The sequence below is a fragment of the Mauremys reevesii genome, linkage group 5 (assembly GCF_016161935.1).
Source record: "Mauremys reevesii isolate NIE-2019 linkage group 5, ASM1616193v1, whole genome shotgun sequence".
In the NCBI taxonomy this organism is placed as follows: Eukaryota; Metazoa; Chordata; order Testudines; family Geoemydidae; genus Mauremys; species Mauremys reevesii.
In genome coordinates this window covers 5,079,567-5,101,780 of record NC_052627.1, presented here as the reverse complement: position 1 = coordinate 5,101,780, position 22,214 = coordinate 5,079,567, and the positions used below count along the sequence as shown (strand labels likewise).

Here is a 22,214-nt window from a genome sequence, read left to right as displayed (position 1 = left end):
CAGTGAGCATCTCTATTGTCCAGCAATGCAGTGAGAAAGACCTAGATTTGCAGCCCCAGAGTCTGCATGGTCTAGCTTTGAATCATCATTCCTCTTTCTAATGTTTACTTTCATAAATATCTTTGCTGGAATGTGTCTTCAGGTGGCTGAAGTGCAGCAGGGAAGGGATTCTTCCCAACCTTTCATTAAAAAGGGATTCAAATCCCATAATGAAACAATAGAGGTAGTCACATATTTTGTACAAAATGTATTTTCTTTACAAAGCTTTTATATAAATAAATTGTGCCCCATACTGGCAGTTTTCTTACCTTTGCTTACTGTAATAGTCAATTTCTATACATATTTGTAAAAGTGAAGAGGTTTTATGGATGATAACAGAATGGTAACTCAGCTGACAGTAAGCCAGTTATAATCATTGTCATTCCAGCCGGGCAGCAGATTAAAACTGGACAATAAAAAACATTTTGGTTTGAAATTAGGCATGCAAAACTCTCAGGCAAATTTAAAAACAAATAACAATTAAAATCAGATGGGCTATTTTTAAATTATGTGAGTAAAATCAAAACAAGATGTGCCAGTTTCAGATATCACTGTAAAAAATTGAAAATATAATTTGGCAAGTGAGTAGTCGGTAATATTGTCTCTCATTAGTTTTTTTGGCCAAAGAACCAAATGGCTCAAATATTACAAATCAGAAGTAGCCCCTGAGCAGTCAGTAACTGTTTTCAAATCATTTCATGATTTTACTTATTCCCTCAATATTTATCCACAAGGAGCTTTTTTTCTGCTATAGTTTTATAGGCTTAGAATTGTTTGCAAATCTCTATTTCCCTGTTAGACAAGAATGGCTCTGAAGAACAGTTCCACTTTCACTAAAATAGCATGAATTAGATAGTCACATAAATCTGTACCCACATTCTAATAACTGTGCCCATTGTCCTGCTGGTAACGAATCTCCTGCATCAGTTCAGGATCTCATGGTCTTTTTGTAGGAGGATTTTGACTTGATGTATGTTCAGAAAAGGAGAGGCATGTGGATGACATATTCTGGATCCTCTCTACGGCACAAGTCTGGCTATTTGTTTAAAAACAGTAAAGTTTGCTCAGTGAGTAATGTACCTACCAACTTGAGCAAGTTAAAGACATTCATCAACAGAATGTAAAATAGTCACACCTACATAAATAACTCAATCTTATTCCCACTGAAATCATTGGAAACCCTCCTATTGACATCTCCGTTAGCAGGGCCTTGCCCCAAAAGATCCATAACTAATCAAATTAAAACCTTTGCTTAATGATAAGCTCTTTGCTGCAAATACAGCCACTGCATGCCTTTTTCAAAGACATGAACTATATAGAAAGTTTGAAGAGATTGAAGCAAATAATTTTTGAGCTAAAAGCCAGACACAGTAGACAAAAGCCAACAGTTAAATTCAAAGTAACGTTTTAATAACCTGTAATTCAAAGATAATTGAACAAATTTTCTTCAGACTTGTCAGAAACATTCTCTTTTGCCTCCAGAGTAAATTTTCAGGTCAAAACAATGTTTCTATCTTAAGTTAAAAAGGGTGAGGGAAGGAGGTTAAAACGGGGATTTATCAAAATAGCAGCTGCTTGCAACCTTAACAATGGAGGAACTACTGCAACATACCCACACTGTTTAGCTCATACCTTAATATAGGTCAGAGGTGAGCTGGCACATTCAGAGTAGTCAGGCCCAATCACACCTGTGCTGGCTCAGCTGCCTCCCTGTCCCCCATCTGGTATTGATCAGCTGGGGATTAGATGGGATGGGTTGATTAGTGGTCCCAGGTGGGATGAAGTTGAGTGGATGGTACCGGAGAGTGAGAGCTCATTGGCAAAGGGGAAAATAGTGGGGAGCGATAAGGGACCTGTGAGAGAGACAGGGCCAGTTAGCAGCTCTAGGAGACTCAGAAGGGCTGGAGCGAAGCAGCCCCTAAGAGCAGGGTGGCTGTGCCTGGCAGGAAGCAGAGGGTCCCCTTATGGGTTGGCTAAATCTGAACTCTCAGAAGGGAAGAAGCTGGAGAGGGGCGTTCTGGAAAAAGGACTGAGCGTTGTGCCTGGAAGGAACAGGAGACTGGTTTTAGTTTATGTCGATGGACATGATCATTCCCCTCTATTCAGCACTGGTGAGGCCTCATCTGGAATACTGTGTCCAGTTTTGGGCCCCACACTACAAGAAGGATGTGGATAAATTGGAGAGAGTCCAATGGAGGGCAACAAAAATGATCAGGGGGCTGGAGCACATGACTTATGAGGAGAGGCTGAGGGAACTGGGATTGTTTAGTCTGCAGAAGAGAAGAATGAGGGGGGATTTGATAGCTGCTTTCAACTACCTGAAAGGGGGTTCCAAAGAGGATGGATCTAGACTGTTCTCAGTGGTAGAAGATGACAGAACAAGGAGTAATGGTCTCAAGTTGCAGAGGGGGAGGTTTAGGTTGGACATTAGGAAAAACTTTTTCACTAGTAGGGTGGTGAAGAACTGGAATGGGTTCCCTAGGGAGGTGATGGAGGTTTTTAAGGTCAGGCTTGACAAAGCCCTGGCTGTGATGATTTAGTTGGGGATTGGTCCTGCTTTGAGCAGGGGGTTGGACTAGATGCCTCCTGCAGTCCCTTCCAATCCTGATATTCTATGATTCTATGTTGGATATGAAGATTGGTTGGCTGGACTGTTTGTTTACCTGCAGGAGGGGACAGAATTTAGAGCGGGAGGCACGTCATGTCACATCACCAGGGTAGATGACTAGGGCTAAGGAAGGTGATAGGGTGAAGAAATGTTGCCTTTCCGAAAGGAGTGACTGGGGCTATTGAGAATGTCACAATAGATAATACTGAGACACACTATCTAAGGGCTTGTTTGTGACAGCTGCTGAGTCCCTCAGTCCTGTTGACTTCAATGCTCAGTAACACACAGGAGAGGCTCTGAACCTCTCAGAATGAGTGCTTCACACAGACAGCAGAATAGCTCTGATCTCAAGTAAATACTTCATTTACCACCTTCTGCTTCTAATGTACATGTAAGCTAGGCAGCACTGTATCTGCTTAGAAGACTTTTTTTTAAAAAAAAATCAACCTTTGCCCATTTCTAGGCATGCATGTTTTTAATCTGAGTCTATAAGCTTTTTTCCCTTTTCTTTTCTGTTTTCCAGTCACAGCCAGGACTGGAACTAGAATAGCTGAAATACTCACTCTCATGAAAGGTTATTCTTGGAGCAGTTCAAATCCAATTTTACAGACTCAGTAATTCAGACTCAGATTCAGTGGGTGTTTTTTCCATTGTCTTCCCTGGAATTTGGATCAAGCCCCTGGTTGGCTAGGATAATCATCCAAATCTTTGGGCACTTACTTTTCTGAGCTGTAACCAAACTCTGAACGTTAGTAGTTTAAATATTGTTATGGACTTGTCTGAAATATTAACATGACATTAACAAGCAAAATGCTAGCACATGTAAATGAAGACTCTCGCTAGTGGGAAAGCTAAATTACTTTGTTTTTTACACTCCTGCAAGTTAAGAAGAGAAAGTTGGCTTGAATTTTGAACTTCCTGACTTGTGTCACAACCTCAGCATTACTGAAAGATAGATATTTATGCTTTTTTTGGTATTCCTTCTTGGTATTCTAATTAACAAGTCCTTTTGTAACTTTAAAATTAGGGTGGGTTTTTTTTTTTTTGTAAGATGCTGTTGTGTTTGTGGGAAGAAAATTAACCGCAGGTTGTAGTGAGGGATTAACTCAGATAATTTATGAAGAGGTAATTATGTAAACAGATTTTCTTTCTAGATTAGATATGAATTTACCAGAGAACTCTTGAGTTTTGTATGCATGAGACAAAGTAAAAGGAAAATTCAAACAGCTTAAGTTTCACTTCAAAGCTTCATGAGTAATATTATGCAAATTAGTATGTAAACACAGCTAAATATAAGAAGTCCCAGAGTCTATAAGGGCTTGTCCATACAAAGAAATTGGTTTGCATAGCTATTCGGAAATAACTTTTCTGCTATAGCAATTCCATTACAATTGAACTATTCAAGAATAACTCCCTGTATGGATGCTCTATTCCAAAATGAAAGTGGCTTTAGTCTGGAAGCATTCTAATTAGTTTAGAATAAAATCACTTATCTTGGAACAGTGTCCATATGGGGGAGTTATTCTGGAATAGCTCAATTATAATGGAATAGCAACAGAGGAATAGTTATTCTGTGATAGCTATGCTGGTCAATTTCCCTTGTGCAAACCAGACCTAAGGTTTAATTGCACCAGAACCCAGTATGCATAATTATGTGATGAACTGATGTTGAGTAGGAATGTCTATAAAAGGGAACAACCCCATTTAAGCTTCAGTCTCTCACTCTTCTTTCAGAGTGGGAGGGAATGCCAGGAACCTGAGCTGTTCAGCTAGGCAGATTTTCTTAAAATACTGAATGAACTCTAGACTAGAAGATTAAACCACGGGAGTGAATCCTACCCCAAATTAGAGAGAAGCTCCACAATTAGCAGGAACTTGTTTACTATTTCAGAGGTGTCATCCACATCACTTTAGCCTCCCCTCCATTCATAGCGAGAGCTGTCCTAGTATTCAGGAAACAAAACCCCCTTGATTCTGTCCTTGTTAAACTTTTACTGTTTTAATAGGTTTTGTTGTATGTCCCACAGAGTATGAAAAAGCAGGAAAGAGCATGTAAATCTGCCTTTCTGAAACAGGTTTTTCACTTTGTGCCTAATCTAACTAATGAGATCTAGGGGGGATTAGGGGTGGAAGACATGGCAAGACAAAACCAACCCCCCCACCAACTTCCAGTGCTTAGAAAGAGGTACTTAGAGGTAATAAAGTGGAACAAATTCCAATTATTAGAGGCTTTTCACTGAACAAACATCAGCCTGGTGGCACAACAACATCATGCTGGTTAAGGGCCTCATCCAAAGCCCACTGAGGTCAGAAATCACTTCCGTGAGCTGTAGTTCTGGCCCCTACAGAAGAGGGATCGAGGGCTTGTCTACACTTAAAATTCTGAGCAGTGAAGACACTATGGCTATGTCTTCACTACCACAGGATTGACACTCCAGCAATCGATGCACCGGGCGTTGATTTAGCGGGTCTAGGGAAGACCCGCTAAATCGAGGGCAGAGTGCTCTCTGGTTGACCCGGTACTCCACTGACAATGAGAGGAGTAAGGTAAGTCAACGAGAAAGTGTTGCCCGTCGACCCAGCGCGGTGTAGACACTGCAGTAAGTCAACCTAAGCTATGTTGTCTCCAGCTATGTTATTCATGTAGCTGGAGTTGATGGGAGAGGTTCTCGTGTTGGCATAGGTAATCCCCCGCCCCCCACCGAGAGGCAGTAGTGAGGTCGATAGGAGAATTCGCCCAGTGACCTAGTGCTGTTTGCAGCAGGGTTTAGGCCAGTTTAGCTGCATTGTTCAGGGGGGTGGATTTTACACCTAATTTCCTAGTGTAGGCCAGGCCTTAGAAATAGTAGAGAAGGGATACCGAGGAGGACGAATGGGGCCTGATTCTTCTTAAAACTTAAGGCCACTTTACACTATTTTGGCAGGTGATGGGGCTTTAAAGTGACAGTGCATATATTTACACACACCGCGTCAGGGCCCCTGTTTATTGCTAGAGTGGTACGAAGCAGCCTTTGTGTAAATGAGACCCTTGAAATCTAAAATATTGTGTATGAACTACATCCACTGGGAGCACACCTACTGCTTGCAGCTTCCTGGAAGCAGGAAAAGGGAACCTAAATGTTTCTTCTAAGCAGGAGAGCAAGTCAGGAAAACCGCTGTGCATTGCTGGAAGAATGTCTGCCACTGAAACCTGCAAGTTCTTGCCACTGTCGGGCATAGTTCTGGTGGTAATTAGCTAACAGGGTCAGCTAAAAGAAGAAGTGACCCACAACGTTCTCCTAGGAAAATACTTGGTCTTGATTTTGAGTTGGACCTCACGCTTGTGCATGGGCATGAAAAAGGCACTCATGTCCCTGCATGGGCTACTCCGAGCTTGGGTGCAGGGGTGTAGGAGTAAGCAGGTGCTGCGTGACTTCCCTCTCCCAGCTCTTCTTCTTCTCCCTCCTTCCCAGAGCAAACGGGCAGGCAGGGGCACCTGGCCCCACAGTCGTCCAGGGTGAGGGCCTAGCAGGCAGGCTGCTATGAGAGCTGGCATGGTTGGTGCTCAGGACAGGTATTGCACACTGTAACATTGTCCCGGAATGGGCAAAAATGGGTTTCAAGCCAGCCGGGCATGGCAGAGAAGGAAGTGGCTGTGTTTTGCTGCAATGGCTCTTTGGATGTCCATTAGCACTGAGCAGTCCAAGAGACCCCAGAGACTGTCTGAAAGACTGATGGATCTAATAAGGTTTGCTAGCTCTGACAGAAAACATGATTCAACAGTTTGTTTGCTTAATAAGGCATCTCCACTATGGATACAGCCTGAAACATCTCGCTCTTTATCTTCCTCACAGATCACCATGGTGCACAGAGCCTCTGAGACAAACGAAGCAGCACTCGGGGAGACTAGAGCATCAGGGACGGAAAATTCATTCCCGATCCAATGAGTCTTATTTCATTGGTATGTTTTAAAGCATGTGAAAAGATGCCCCTTCCAGGCTCTAGGCAGTCTGACAGAATATTAACTGTACAATCTGTGACAACATAACAAAATGTAAAGAAAAAAATGAGAAACAGATCTCAGCAGCTCTTCTGCAGGCAATATAACAAATCTCTGTTCTGCGATATCCCAAGACCCTCCCTGTGTCTCACAGACGTCAGTCCTTCCCACACAAGTGTGCTATATTCACAGTGAGATACTTCTCATAATATTAGGGTGACCAGATGTCCCGTTTTTAAAAGGACGGTCCTGTTTTTGGGGACTTTTTCTTGTATAGGCGCCTATTACTCCCCACCCACTGTCCCGTTTTTTCAGTTGCTATCTGGTCATCCTACATAACAAGAGAGGCAGCATCGTACAGCAGATAGGGTATTGGACTAAAAAAATACCCCGTAGGTTCTATTCCGGCTCTGGCACTGCTATTTGACTCCCAGCCTGATACTGTGTTTTCCCTCTCACCATTTGTCTGTTTTGACTATAAGCTCAGGTCATCGCTAGTTTCTTAATGTGTGTTTGTACATAGCTCAAAGGGAAGACCACTGAAACTGTAATTAATAATAATAATTAATAATGTGAGCCTTCTTCATTCGTTTCAGTTTCAGAATGGGTATAACCCAGATAAAGTGGAGGTGTATCTGGTTGGAAGGGGGAAAAGAAGAAACCAGTGGACGTTATGGCTGCTTTGCTTGGCAAGCTGAGCACAAGAAAAAATATATGTTTTAATACAGCAAAATGTATACATCTAGGCACAAAGATTGTGAGCCATACTTACAAGTTGGGGGACTCTTTCCTGGGAAGCAGTGACTCTGAAAAAGACTTGGGGCTCACGGTGGATAATCAGCTGAACGTGAGCTCCCAGTGCAATGTTGTAATCAAAAGGGCTAATGTGACCTTTGCATGCATAAACAGGGGAAACTTGAGTAGGAGTAGAGAGGTTATTTTACCTCTGTATTTGCACTGGCGGGATGGCTGCTGGAATATTATGTTCAGTTCTGGTGTCAATAAGTCAAGAAAGATATTGATGTTGGAGAAGGTTCAGAGAAGAGGCATGAGAATAATGAAAGGATTAGAAAACCTGCCTTAGAGTGATAGACTCAAGGAGAGTGGTGGGCAACCTCCGCCCCTCAGGGTAATCTGGTTGTGGGCCGTGAGACATTTTGCTGACGTTGACCGTAGGCATGGCCCCCGCACGGCCAACACATTCTGTGGCCCGCTGCTTCCCGCAGCTCCCATTGGCCGGGAACAGTGAACCACGGCCACTGGGAGCTGCAGGGGTCCGTGCCTGCGGTTGGTCAATGTCAGCAAAATGTTTTGCAGCGCGCAATCAGATTCCCTGATGGGCCGCATGTGCCCACCACTGCTCAAGGAGCTCAATCTGTGTAGGTTTTGAAGATTAATTGAAGATTAAGGGGTGAGTTAATCAGTCTGTAAGAACCTACATGGGGAACTTTATAACTTTATGTACAACAAATGCTCCTTTTAACATAAAGCCTTCTAACAGATCTCTTCAAACTTTTTGTCCAGACTAAATAGGATTTATTTTGTAAGGTCACCTTTCATTTTTTCCATTATACTACTCTGTACCTATTCTATTTTTGCTGTGCTCTTTTTTGAGCCCAAATCAGCCAGACCGAATGGAGCTACCAAGAGGAAGATGTATCATCTTGCTCATATGATGGCTGACATCCTGGCCAACACCAGGGATTGAGTAGGGGACCTTCAGAGCTAGAAGCACAAGTCTCCACAGTTTGAGCTAAAGAGCCAGCCTCTCTAGTTGAAATCTGTAACAAACTTGTGTCCTTTGTGGACTGGGCACAGATGGGACAGATAACACACAGTGGGTTACAGTAAAAAATTTAGTGCTAGATTTTTAATCAGTCAAACTCAGACTTGATTTTACAGGGCCTAGCCACCACCTAGTTGGGCAAATAAATGGAGTGAGCAGATTGTTCTAAATGGGAACAGCTGAGTGCTGAGCTCATTTGGAAATCTGACCCGTAAAGAATTCTAAAAAATTAGGAAAGTCTCTGTCCCACGCCAAATGTCTAACTCAACCAAACTTCAGTCATCTCTGTCGGAGCAAAATGGGTGGGGGGTAGTTTATTCTCTTCTCCTCACCTGTCCTCATAGAATCAGACAAGCCCTATGAAGTGTCACAGGATGATGATCCACAGCTAGGAAAACAGAGGATATGCAGTTGAAGGGTTGAAGATTATGGCTACGACGTTGGGGCAGAGCCCTAGTTCTAAGACCAACTTATAAAACATGTTTGATTTTCCTGTCACCTGCTCTCTGGACTTCCTGCTTCTGACTCTGTGTAGTGTTGACCAATATATGCTGGCTAACATGTATGATGTGTATAAAATCACATTATTCATGTGTATTATCACACCATATATGCATTATTATGCATTAAACACAAATAGCATAGCAGTTATATAGGCTAAATTGGCCTGTACCTTTACTGAAACCCTGTTCTCCCATAACACCTTGTTAGCTGAAGTAAGCTTTGGTTTAAGTAGATAGGAAAGCGGTCAGGATCAGGACAGTCGATTATTTTACCATAGCAACAGGTAGGGAGTTATTCTCACAGGCCAGTACTGGAATGTCCCAAAAGCAGAGGCGTTGTAGCTGTGTCAGTCCCAGGATATTAGAGAGACAGGGTTGGGGAGGGAATACCTTTTATTGGACAAACTTTTGTTGGTGAGAGAGAAGTTTGTCTTTCTCACTAACAGAAGTTGGTCAAATAAAAGATATTCCCGCATCCACCTCATGTCTCTAAAGAGGACAAGATTGCTCTGCCCTAGTACAAACCTTGGAGGTGCCCGCATGTTCCCTGGGACTTGGAATGTGAGTGTTCAGAACACAGAGATAAGGGGTACATCATGGTACCAGAAAAACAAGGTAGAAAGCTGATTGGTTAAATCTAGTTTCAAATGACTCACACGGTACGGTTTACAGGTAGGAGATAAAAAGATGGTTTGGGTGCAACTTTGGGAGCACACCTTCTGCATAAGGTGGATGTAATAACACTGCCTGAGACAGCTTCCTGCAGACTGGTAGCGTACAGAACCTTTTCCTGCGCGATTTTATTATTATTGTCTTATAGCAATGAAACTGACTGACATTGATTATTTGGTCTCTTGAGCATACGTCATAATGAACCAAAGTGTGGTCAAGCAATTGGCTATACTGTTTATCAGTTGGCAAACCCAGACTGGAGATGGACAGCACTCTTTTCATCAGAGATTGAGGAATAATAAGAGCACATTAAACACCAACCTGAAGTGATATTTTTCTCACTTGGGTCATTTACCACTATATTGCATTGTGAAAGGTGAATGCTCATCTCTGGTGGCCGAGGCTATTTGCTGAAGGAATGCTGCGAATGTCATTAGTGCCCTGTGCCGCCAGATAACCTGCAGCATATCATTACACCATCTAATGACTGTATGGCCCATTGACCTCCATCATTCATTTGTTAACAATGTTTGTTATTTACATGCACTAGAGAAATTACCACTGAGTATTACTCCCCCTTCTCCCATCACAACACTTGATGAGATCCTGTAACAGAACACCAACATCCAGTAAACTGCCCCTAATTATATGATTTGGTGCACAAACAAATTAAGTTTATTTGTTTATTTTTCGTATACAATCTTTTTTTCCCCTATAGGCCAGCTCTTTATTATCAAGATTTGGCTTTCACTATCCGCCAGCAAATTAAACGACAATCCAGAACTGGAGAGAGGATAAAACTGTGCAAACTGAACAGGTAAATAATTGGTGTCTATATTGAAAATGTTACTTTTTCTTCAATGGTGCTAAAAGAAAACAGCTGGAATTATCACCTTCTATGCTTATGTGTAGCATTTACACCTATCTCTATAGAAAGCCTATGGGAGTTAGTAATAATCCCTAGCTTTTATATAGCACTGCTCATCAATAGATCTCAGAGAACATTATAAAGGAGATCAGTATCATCGCACCCATTTTATATCTGGGGAAACTGAGGCTCTGGAAGGTGAAGTGATTTGACCAATGTCCTTCAGCAGGCTAAACCCCATTGAAATTCAGTGGGATTTTGGCACCTATCTCCCTTAGGCTCCTCTGTAAATTTTAGCCTTAACAAGATAAAGGGCTAGTTTTACAGCCATATTGTAATTCATATTTTTCCTTTTAAATTAAGCCTTTTTTTTGGGCAGATAGAAACTCTTTATAGATCATTGTAACTAAAATTCAGCATAAAATATTTTTGCTTTGTTTAAATATCCACCCAAGGTGGTAAGTGAATCTGTTCCTTAAAACCATTGCGTTCCAGTAGAGATGGGTTGAATTTCCTTTATGGTAAATTGAGGCTGAAGAAGGCTATGAAATAAAAATTGACCTACATTCATAGGTGGGTCTGGTCGTGCTCTCGGAGATATGGATGCACCCTAGGGTGACCAGACAGCAAGCATGAAAATTTGGGACAGGGGTGGGGGGCAATAGGAGCCTATATAAGTAAAAGACCCAAAAATCAGGACTGTCCCTATAAAATCGGGACATCTGGTCACCCTAATGCCTTCACTGCCTTCACTGAAGTACTGGAGCACAGAACCCTGTACTGCTGCAGTGAATTAGTGTCACTGGCTCCATTCTGTGTCTGTGGCTACCCTAGAGAACTTACAGCAGCGGAGCTCCCCAGTGTAGCCTCTCTAAACTAACAGGAGGGAGCTCTCCCCTCCACTTAATTAATTCACCCACAATGAGCGGCAGTGGCTACGGTGGTGGCAGAAGCGCTTCTGCTGACGTGGTGCTGTGCACCCCAACCTAAGTGCCGGTGTGGACAGCTCTATGTCAGAGGAACTTGCGTTGCCCAGGGGGGTGGCTTGGTCATGCCCCTGAGCCACATAAGTTACACTGACGTAAGTGGTAGTGTGTACATAGCCTATGTCTTAAGCAATAAACGCAGGAGGCCTGTTTTTGGCTGCCAGGATTTCAAAACTGATAGTACAACAATGCATGAGTAAAGCCAAATTGGGTAGCTCTTGAGTTTGTCATGTGCAGAAGGGAGACATGACAAAATAAAGAAGGAAGGTTGCGTAGCACCGACAGACCCCAGTTGTCAGTGGGTGGGATTGAAGTTTATTGCATGAGCTAAAAGCCATATGGCTGTTGGCTAAGGCTATAGAGCAGACTCATTAATCTCTTTTGCTAAGTGGTCTCAGGGCTACTAGATGGGACAGAACACCACACCCAGGAGGTGTGGGGTTACATACTTCCCTTAGCTGAGGAAACGCGTCCCAAGCTTCAGAGATTTCCGAGCTGAAATCTCAGATGAGTCCCCAGTTGTAACATTGACAGACCCTGGTCATCAATGGGTGGGATTAAACCTGGGGCCTCTGGAGTTTAGTGCATGAGTCTTTACCGCATGAGTTAAAAGCCAACTGGCTCTTAGCTAAGGCTGTAGAGCAACAGGGCCACCCAGAGGATTCAGGGGGCCTGGGGTCTTCGGCCACCGAATTGCCGCCGAAGACATAGCACTTCATTGGCAGGTCCTGGGGCGGAAGGACCCCCCCACTGCGGGTCTTCAGGGCACTTTGGTGGCGGGTCCCTGGCCCTGCGAGAGTTTTCTGGGGCCCCCGGAGTGAGTGAAGGACCCCGCTCCAGGGGCCCTGAAAAACTCTCGTGGGGGCCTGGGGCAAATTGCCCCACTTGCCTCCCCCTCTGGGCGGCCCTGTAAAGCAAACTCATTAATCTCCACTAGATGGGGCAGAACACCACACCCAGGATCTGTGTGGGTTACGGTTGCTCTTTTGCCTAAGGCATTAGACTCTGGCTCAAGAGATGTGGGTTCAGTTCTGAGCACTACCCCAGACTTTCTGTGTGACCTTGGATAAATCGTGGGGCATGACCCAAAGCTCTGTCAAGTACTTTTGTTGATTTCAGCGAGCTTTGGATTGGGCCTTAAAGTAGGATTTAAATAGCATTCTGCATGGCCCTAATTCTGCTCCCACTGAAGGCAATGGTAAAACTCAGGCAATGCTGAGAGCTTTTGAAAAGCCCACCCTTAGCCTCTCTGCCTCAGTTTCCAATCTGTGAAATGGAGATACTTCCTTTGTCTGTCTTGTCTATTTAGATTATAATTTCTTTGGGACAGGGACTGCCTGTGATCCCACCCTGCCTAGCGCAATGGGGTCCTGATCTTGGTTGTAGTATCTAAGGGCTACCTTCACTGAAATAATAAGAAGGAAAAAGGAATGACACAGTCTGAATTTTGAGATGTACAGATGGGCTAAACATTGTGCACATCATCTATTCTAAGCATTGTCACACAGGGGTGTGGGTGAAAGTCTCCAGCATTTGTTAAAGATACAGCAATATCCCTTGCTTTGGTACAGCAGGGCAAGTAGGAGGACGATGTCAAAAAGTGAGTTCCACCTTTATAATGGGCCAAGATGTAGATTGGCTTGCCCCAAAGTAGGGCAGTCCCACCAACTCTAGGACACTCGGGGGCTCAGGGACATTCTGGGTTTAGATTGTATTTCACTTTAATAGTATTTTAAAAATAGGCACATATGTTAGGAAACAGAATATTGCACTTGTAAAATGGAGTAAGACTGTCTAACAACCAATCCAAAGGCCCCCTTTTCAGGCTAATGGTGTGAGAAGGCAAGAGGCACCCAGAACCAGTGAAAGCTTTAGACACTGATCTGGACTCCTTGGCATCATCCTGCTGAAGAAATACTGCCTCAAGACTTACCCCTTTGTTTTCTTATAATTCAGGCAGTGGAGCAGGTGCCTTTAACCCAGGGATGTGGAATTTTACTATCACTCCCATTGTTGGTTTAGCATGTGATATACATGACTTGTGCCCCTTAAGTATTTTCTGTGGGCATTCTGTTCCTCCTGAATGCAAAATTCATAGATTCACAGAATCATAGAATATTAGGGTAGAATATCAGGAGGTCATCTAGTCCAATCCTCTGCTCAAAGCAGGGCCAACACCAACTAAATCATCCCAGCCAAGGCTTTGTCAGGCTGGGCCTTAAAAACCTTACATTACAAAAAAAGAAGAGACCATTATGATAATCTAGTATAACTTATATAACACAGGACAGAGAACTTCACACAGAAATGTCTGCATCAAGCCTATAACTTCTGTGTGGGCCATAGCACATCTTTTAGAAAGACATCCCGTCCTGATTTAAAGATTTCAAGAGGTGGAGAATCCATCCACTCCTTGGTAAGTGGTTTCAATGGTTAATTCCCCTCCCTATAAACAATTGGTGTCTTATTTTTAGTCTGAACCTGTCTACGTTCAGCTTGCAACCATTGGATCTCCTCATGCCATTTTCTGCTAGATCAAAGAGCTACCTCCAATCAGAAATCTCTTCCCCTGTGGATACTTGTGGACCATGATGAAGTCACCTCTTAACCTGCTCTTGGATAAACTAAACAGACTGAGATGAGTCTTTTCGATCAGCCAGGTATCCAAACCCCAGACAAAGAGCAAATAATCATCTCTTGTCTTGGATTTTCTCCTTTGGATTTTAGCCGCTCTAAATGCTTACATTAAATGAATGCTACTCTTTGTTTAGTTTGGACTTTGTATTTAATAATTGATGTGACGTTGATTTTTAGCTATATTGGATACTGTGATACTGTTTTTGGTAGCCTTGGTACATTTTGTTGCTGGCTTGGCAGGATATGTGGTGATTATTGTGTCTAGTGTTTTTTTTGTTTGTTTTGTTTTTTTAATTTACTAGCTATTGTGTATTCCTGTCACAGTTGTATTATGTTGTAGCGACGGTTTTGGCAATTTTTATTTTTGAATTGACAGTTCTGATAATGCTGAACCACTCAGGAAATCTGTAACTCTTCTGGTGGATATATATCCCGTGTTCTTTTGTTTTAATGTATTTGACAGCATTATAATGGTTTTAAAATTACATTTGTTGATGCATGTTACTTTGTGACAAGGGATGGATGTCAACCGTTCCTGTCCCAGGAAACACAAACATATTACTTGATGCAGAAATCCTCTTTTCCCATACAGGCCGCTTATTGCAATTTCAACTCATCCTCTGACAATTATTCACATAAACCTGGCCCCCACTGTGATGACATGGGAAAATTTGGGATGCACACTGTATCATCGAACACTCAGGTGCAATGAAAAAATACAGACAGTGGGACCTTCCTATACTAATGCTACTGGGTCAAATTCTCTGCCGTGCTTCCTGGAGACGCAGCCCAAGGAGAGAGGTAGCAAAAGGAATTTTCCATCACCCTTGCTCCCTATGGGTTCAGGGGTTTTAGTGGCCCCCGATATAAGCTAGAACAGCCCCCAGCTATTCCCCACAAGCGACCCTCCCACTCACAAGGCCAAGAGCTCTCCTCCTTACTCACATGTTGATCTCTTAAGGTAGGCAAGGAAAGCAGACTGCTCTGGGCTTAGAAGACACGTGTCCCTCTTTGCTCTCCAGGGGCACAGGACACTCTCCTCTCATTGCACACTAAGGGTAAACTTGGGGCTTTCCCTTCTATGGTAGAGGGAGGGCTCCTTTTCTTCTCCTTGGCTTCAGGGAGCAGCTTGCCCTCCCGCTTGGTCCACTCGCCTCCTCTTTCTGCTTTAACCACGAGTCTTTAGGGGGGAAGATTGGGAAGTGTCACCTCCCCCCTCTATAGGGTAATGGGGACAGGCCCGCTGCCAGCTAGCTGTGTCCGGAGACCCTTGACAATCCCTAGTGGGTTTGCCAGCCAAAGTAGCTGGAGAACAGGATGCAGACACACTTACCTGTTGCCGCTCACCTCCTTTTGGGGGGAGAAAGGTGTGTGTAACAGGACGGCTTGCCAATAGGCTGGTGCTAACGCAGCTCTGATTACAGGGTGAGCCCCTCCTGGGTTGAATCAGGTGATCCCAGGATAAAAAGAGCACTAAAGGGGGAAGTCTAGGAAACTGGAGCAAAGTTTGTAGCTGTAGTAGGGAGCAAGAAGACTCCTTCAGGGCCCTAAGTCAGCAGAGAGAGAAGCTGAAGCTGCAGGAGCTAGTGGGAGAAAGCTCTCCAGGCAAGGAGACCTGGGAGAAATCCTTCCAACCAGGGAGAAGCTGGAAGGGCTGCTGGGATGAAGACTGAATGAGCTTGTGTTGTTTTGGGTTAACCAGGAGAGAGACACTCAACTGTTCGTGGCTTAGAGGGCTAGCAGGTATCAGAGGACTAAATAAACAGGACCCCTTGTGGGTCACCATTGAACTATGTGTTCTTAAAGGGCCCTGACAAGCGGGAAAGAGGCAGGGTGACCTCTGGCCATGAAGGGGTGGCTGGGAGTCAGCTGCAGGATTTAGTGGGGCTTCATGTTCCTGCCCCTGAAGAAGCCTTGGAGTGGCATTGCTCTGTCTCTGGGGAATTGCTGGTGACAGAACAGCTTGAAGAGCTCTGTGTGTGTGTGTGTGTGTGTGTGTGTGTGTGTGTGTGTGTGTGTGTGTGTGTGTGTGTGTGTGTGTGTGTGTGTGTGCGCTCAAAGAGGGCCACCTAGCCTCAGTGGCTAGGGAGGGAGGCCAGGACACCTGCAGCCTGAAGAGATTGCAGTTGAAGTAAGGCAATGTGTGTGAGGGTGGTGTGGATGAGATGAGGATCTGAGAACAGTATCAGACCTGGCTCAAGACTCTCCTCTGAGGCAGAACTGGTGGAAATGTTCCAAATGTCAAGTGTTCTAGAAAATGTGTAGTTGAAAATTGTGATTAAAAATAAACCTGGCAATGAGTTTTGTCAACATTTTTTTTCCCCTTTGCGGTGGGGGGGGGGCGGGGGTGGAGGAGCTAAACAAATTGTAGAGCTGGTTGGAATCTTTTGATGGTCAAAAAAATTGTCAAAAGTTTGAAATTCCAACTTGTTTTTGAAAAAAACAGTAAAATATTTGAAGAATTCCCACCAAACTTGCTATTGTAGTTTTCACCTGCTCTGCATGAAGGTTTGTGAGGGGCAAGGGAACCCGGCCTCTTACCCCCTCTCCGTTGCAGTTTCCACAAGCCTAATAATGAGAAACCATCTCTCAGTCATGAAACTGACTCTCCCATCACTCCCACCCCGCCCAATCCTGCACAGGAATTGGTTTTTGTCACTAATTGTCAGTTTATATTAATGAGCTGGATCAATTGCTGCCATTTCTGTGCATTTTCCTGTAATGCTTTTTTCCTTTTTAATTTTTACTTCATAGTGAAAAGAAATCTACTTTTTTTCACACTGGAAAAGTGTGCGTGTGGCTTTTTTTAGTTTAAAGCGAAACTACTGATTTTGCTTTCTTCAGGGCAAAAGCATGTTTTCACTCGTCTCTCCTCTTTCAGACTGGAGTAATTACTCCAGAACAAAGTTATTTTTATTCCATATTAGATTGTCCATATGAGAGAGTTATACGGCTATCACTATAGCAATTGCATATTTATTGCCCTATAGCTATGCTAGACAATTTCCCTGTGTGGACAAGTCCTTATAAGCTCCCAGGCTACAGAACACTGGTTTTCCAGAATCCTTTGAGATAACAGTTCTCATCCACTAGTTTCAACGTTCTCATGGTTGCTCAAGAAAACCTACTGAATAGTAGTTTAATCTAATCCGTGTATAATGTACCCATTCCTGTAATAGCTGAGTGCTAATGGCAATTATTTCAGAAGACAGGAAGTCAGATTGTATTGTCCATCTCTACCCTGTAAGTGTAACCCACACACCTCCTGGGGGTGGTGTCTGTCCCATTTAGTGGCACCAAGACCCCTTAGAAAGCAGTTAATGAGTTTGCTTTACAGCATTAGCTAACAGCCAGCTGGCTTTTAACTCATGCGGCAGAGGCTTATGCACTAAGCTCTGGAGATCCCTGGTTCGACCCCGCCTGCCAACATCTGGGGTCTGTTGGCATTACATTAGCATCAAATCAGAATTCCTAGTGGATGTAAACTGATGTACCTCTATTGAATTCATTACAGCTGTGCCAATTTACATCCATTGAGGAACTGCCACCTTAATGGGATGTATCTGGAATCTTTTTTCTCCCCATTTTTCTCCATTCTTCCTTGTCTTCTCTTTTCTTCTAGTCTCAGGGATGAGAAGCTATTCTTGGGTTGTTGTTGCAAAGAGCTGGGCTTCCACTTTGACCTGACCATTTTTGTGAATGTCCATGATCACTGTGACGTCTGGAGAATGGGAGTTGTTGTGATCTGCCCAGTTACACTGCATGTTGTTGAAAAGCCTCTCTCTTTTGACAAGTTGTCTGCCATTTTTTTTAAAAGATCAGTTTATATTGCATTTCCAGATGTCATGCTACCTACCAGGATTTCTGTGAAGATTAATGTAGCACCTGTCATAAACTAAATCAAAGCTTCGATAGAAGAATTATGAACTGAACAGTTTATGGGACCATTTGCCAGGCATGGGCTATAATTTAACATCTGATTAAATCATTTATAGAACTATGGAAACTTTAAAAATGTATCTTTGATCTTATTCATTAGGACTTGAAGAGCATAGTTAATATTCTCTCTCCCTTGACACATATCAACTTGATATTCCTTTTTCCTGGCTCAGAAACCCTCTCTCAAAACACAACTGCATGTGATGGAAAAAGCAATAAAAAATGAAACCAACTCCAACAGAAGTGGGTGGATAATGTAATTACTTTAGAAATGCTGTAACATACTTTTCCTCCCCCCTCAGCACACAAACATATGTTAATATGTCACATTGATGATAAATTCCATTGATCATGCACCTTTGACTTGCAGGAGATGGGAAGAGTGCAAGTGAGGATTTATTATACCATTCCAAACCTCTGCACAGCTTCAGACAGTGCCATTTAAAAATAAATCAAGCTACTAGAGAAATGTTTCCATCTACACCTCTCCAAATGTGGAGTTCCCCCTCAAAATTAGATTGGCCCAAGTCCTAGGGTGATCATAGGGGTCACTTTCATTGATTTAAAAGATTATACTCTGTCTTGCACCAGAGATGGATTTAAGATGTTATCTCATGACTCACCAGGGCTAGAACTAGGAGGTTTGTACCAATGGAAAGTGAGAATTCTTGCTTTCCAGCAGGACGTGCAGCACTGACTTCTAGCCTTCAAAGGTCTTGAAATATCTCACTTTAAAGCTGCAAAATCAATACAGGTGGGAAAACTATCTTCAGTAATTTTTATAAAACTTATTAGTTATATATTTCCTGTTTTTATTGGGCGGTAGAGTTGGAAAACTGGGCCAACCCAGAAGTCAAGCTCCTAAATCCATACTTGTGCACCTAAATAAGTGACTGATTTTGCAAAAGTGTTTTCACTGGGCTTTGGATGAGGAACTACATGAGCTTTGTGTAAAATCAGGTCTATCCCTGTATTTGGTGAAAATGCTGTTAGCTGCGCTCAAAGCCAGCTCAGGAATGCAACCAGTAACTTTGGCCCACTCTGTCCTGGTGTCTGTGGAGGAGAAATAGGGGAATAAAGCCCATTTATTAGAACTGGTCCATCTATCTCATATCGCTGCCAGATCCCAAAGTTTCAAGCTCATCCATGTGTTCCTAGAAACGGTTGAAAAGGAATCTAGCCCTGATTTCAAATTAGTCATGACTCATCTTCCTAATCATCATTCAGTAAGACAAGGGCAGACACCTGTTTGTAATGGATGTTTAGAAACTTCCTTGCACTAAAATAGAAAACATAATAAAGAAATGAAACCTGAAGAATTAAAGGTTTAATTAAAGAAACTAAACCATACGTTTTGAAAGCATTCCAGGATTGACAATAGCATATTCAGCATGACTAATCCCACTCTAACAAAGCCCCAAATAAAGCACATCCAATTAGAACATTCAGAGACACCAACTAAAACAAATACAAGACAAAGTCACATCCCCACCTCCACCACTAACCCCATGAGAAATGGGTTAGGAAATAAAAACCAATTAGTAATGTGGGCATGCAGTGGTGAAATACATTTCGTAAACTCTTCTAGGCTGGATCTTCAGATCTTCGTATAGATCAGCTGATTTACTTTCCTGGGAAGGGTTTCAAAAATATGATTCCAAATGTCAAACATGGACCCTACATGATTTAAAATCTAGCATTTCATTTTTCTACCTCCAGTACTCTCATTAATGTTGCCCATAAATTAGGGCCCTGAGCTTTTGCGTCAGTCCAGTTGCTCAAAATGCATAAACAATGCCACTGAAATTCTAATTGCATCATTTTGCAGGCATCCAACCAGATGCCTAGTAACTACTCATATTTATACATGAAGACAGTTGAGTGAGGGCAACTTCCTGCAATATCCGTGAAAAACCTTCCTGAATAGGGTTAAGCATCTTCGGAGTCCATTGTATTACATGCAAAGTGAATGTATGATTGTGGGATGGTATTACTCCTGAGGACATTCTGTGCCAAAAAAATTAAAAATCTGCTTGTTGGGGGGTTCCAGGTGCAGGGGCAATGGAACTCTGCAGGGGCTTCCAGGTGAATGTGGTTGGGGCTCAGCAGAGGGGTCTGAGCAGCAAGCGAGAGCTGGGTGCTGAGCGAGTGGGACTTGGTGGACTTGGTGGGGTGGGAGTCTGGATGCAGCTAGTTGGGGGTCAGTGGCATGGGGGTCTGGATGTGGTGGCTCAGAGTGTTACAGTGGGATGGGGCTTGTCAGGGTGGGGGTTTGAGTGCAGGGAGCTCAGTGGTGGGGATCCAGAGGCAGGGGGTCTAGGTGCAGGGGGGCTCCAGCTGCAGGGGTTGAGGTTCAGTGGGGTGGGGTTCAGGTATGGAGGGCTTGGGGGGTTCTGGGCTTATGGGATGAGGCTTGGCAGGGGTGTCTGGGTATGGGAGGTCCGGATGCACGTGGGTTGGGCGAATGGGAGAGCAGGTCACCATTCAGTGACCTCTCCACCCCACAACTGAGGAGCAATGGGGACAGGAAGCAGAGGAGGATGCTGACCTTCCTGCAGCTGGGGCAGGTTTCTGGGAGTGGGTCCTCAGCCCTGCGGTGAGTTACCTCTCCGCTGGCTGCTCCAGGTTCCTGAAATGATGTATCTGCGCTGCTACCAAGCGGTGCATGACTGCTCTTGCAGCTTCCCTTTGCTTCCCTGTCAGAAAGTCATTTATCTGCAGGGAAACAAAAAAATCTGCAGGGGACATGAATTCTGCGCACACGCAGTGGCACATAATTCCCCCGGGATATTGTATGTAACTTGTCTAGTGAGGAGATACGGCCAGTCTAAATGCTGGGAAGTGTTATGAGCTTCAAAGGACTGTTTTGAGCAATGTGCCTGACAAGAAGGAACTTTTGGAACCAATCAAATTGAGGTGAATTCCTAGGATATACCTAAGGGGAGGTGAATGCAAATTCCCACCTTTGGATCCAGGCTTTTGAATCTCTATCCTGGGGAATGTTGCCTGTCAGATACGTCATAGATTTTATGCCAGCTTGAGAGCAGAAGTATGATATAGCAGTAATGCAAGGACCCTACAGGCCCAAGCTTCAGCAGTTAGCATAAGGAAGTTAGGTCTATAACCTTAGCATAAGGATGTTGACCAGCAGTGACTGTAAATCACACGATGGTGTAAGATATTTTGCAATATGTAATTTTGCTGGGTCTTGCATGAAATGCTGACAGGTAACTGCAAGAAGTCAGTTGATGCCAGTTTGGGTGTCTTGGGATAGGAACATCAACAGATGCGTAATGGCTAGACTGGGAAGGAAGATTGGATATTTCGGCTCACCGTCTCTCGAATACAGGGGGATGTTCCATGAAACTGAAGGGTGCAAATTCAAACTGATGCAAGGAAATACTTTTTTCACACAATTAGCCCATGGAACTCATTGCTACAAGGGATAGCTAAAGCCAAGCATTCGGTAGGAGTTAAAGGACCTGAATAATAAGAACATACAAAAATGGGACTTGGAGGGGTTAGAACTATCAAGAAACTTTCCTTGGGGGCAGTTCATCCCATTTCTCTCCACAGTCTACTTCTTGCACCTCCCACTGAAGTATCTAGTGCTGGCCACACTTGGGAGAACAGATACTGGGTAGATGAACCACTGTTCTGATCGGGTATGGCAAGGACTGAGATCCCAATTATCCCACCATTCCTCCCCCTGCGGCTCTAATGCATAGCATCACTAGTAGCTTTCCTCTCCCAGGCAAACTACAGATAGGCAGCTGGTAAGGGAGAGAAGCACAATCACTCACGCACAGTCCACATGCCTTTAAATTCACTGTATGAACTGAACTGTTTTCTCACTCCAAGTCTCATACACAGCTATACTCTCAATCACAAAGGCAAAATCTGCTGTTATGATCTACTTCTAGCTACATCGTGAGTCACTCCCTTTGTCTTAAAGCCAAAAGGGATTATTAGAGCATATAGTCCGACTTCTGGTATTACACAGAAGGGAGAGAATTGGTTATAGCATCAACATGTGCCTCCTTTAGCATTTGCACATCATGCCATTGAGCAGTGAAAGCAGCAAAGAATCCTGTGGCACCTTATAGACTAACAGATGTTTTGCAGCATGAGCTTTCGTGGGTGAATACCCACTTCTTCGGATGCAAGTTATATTGAGCAGTGAGTTATCCTTCAACT

General features: G+C 43.6%; 1 long non-coding RNA gene across 5 annotated transcripts in view; it reads left to right on the top strand.

The window, feature by feature from the left end:
* The window catches only part of LOC120405695, a 183,795-nt gene that overhangs the window by 63,214 nt on the left and 98,367 nt on the right, over window positions 1–22,214 (top strand). For 2 of the 5 annotated variants that reach the window (XR_005598784.1, XR_005598785.1), the window contains exons 2-4: window positions 6,481–6,587; window positions 10,306–10,404; window positions 13,916–14,101. This is a non-coding gene — a long non-coding RNA (uncharacterized LOC120405695). Of the gene's footprint in view, window positions 1–6,480; window positions 6,588–10,305; window positions 10,405–13,727; window positions 13,858–13,915; window positions 14,212–14,670; window positions 14,880–15,502; window positions 15,848–22,214 lie in introns of those variants that run through there. The other 3 variants (XR_005598783.1, XR_005598786.1, XR_005598782.1) reach the window with 3 other exon arrangements.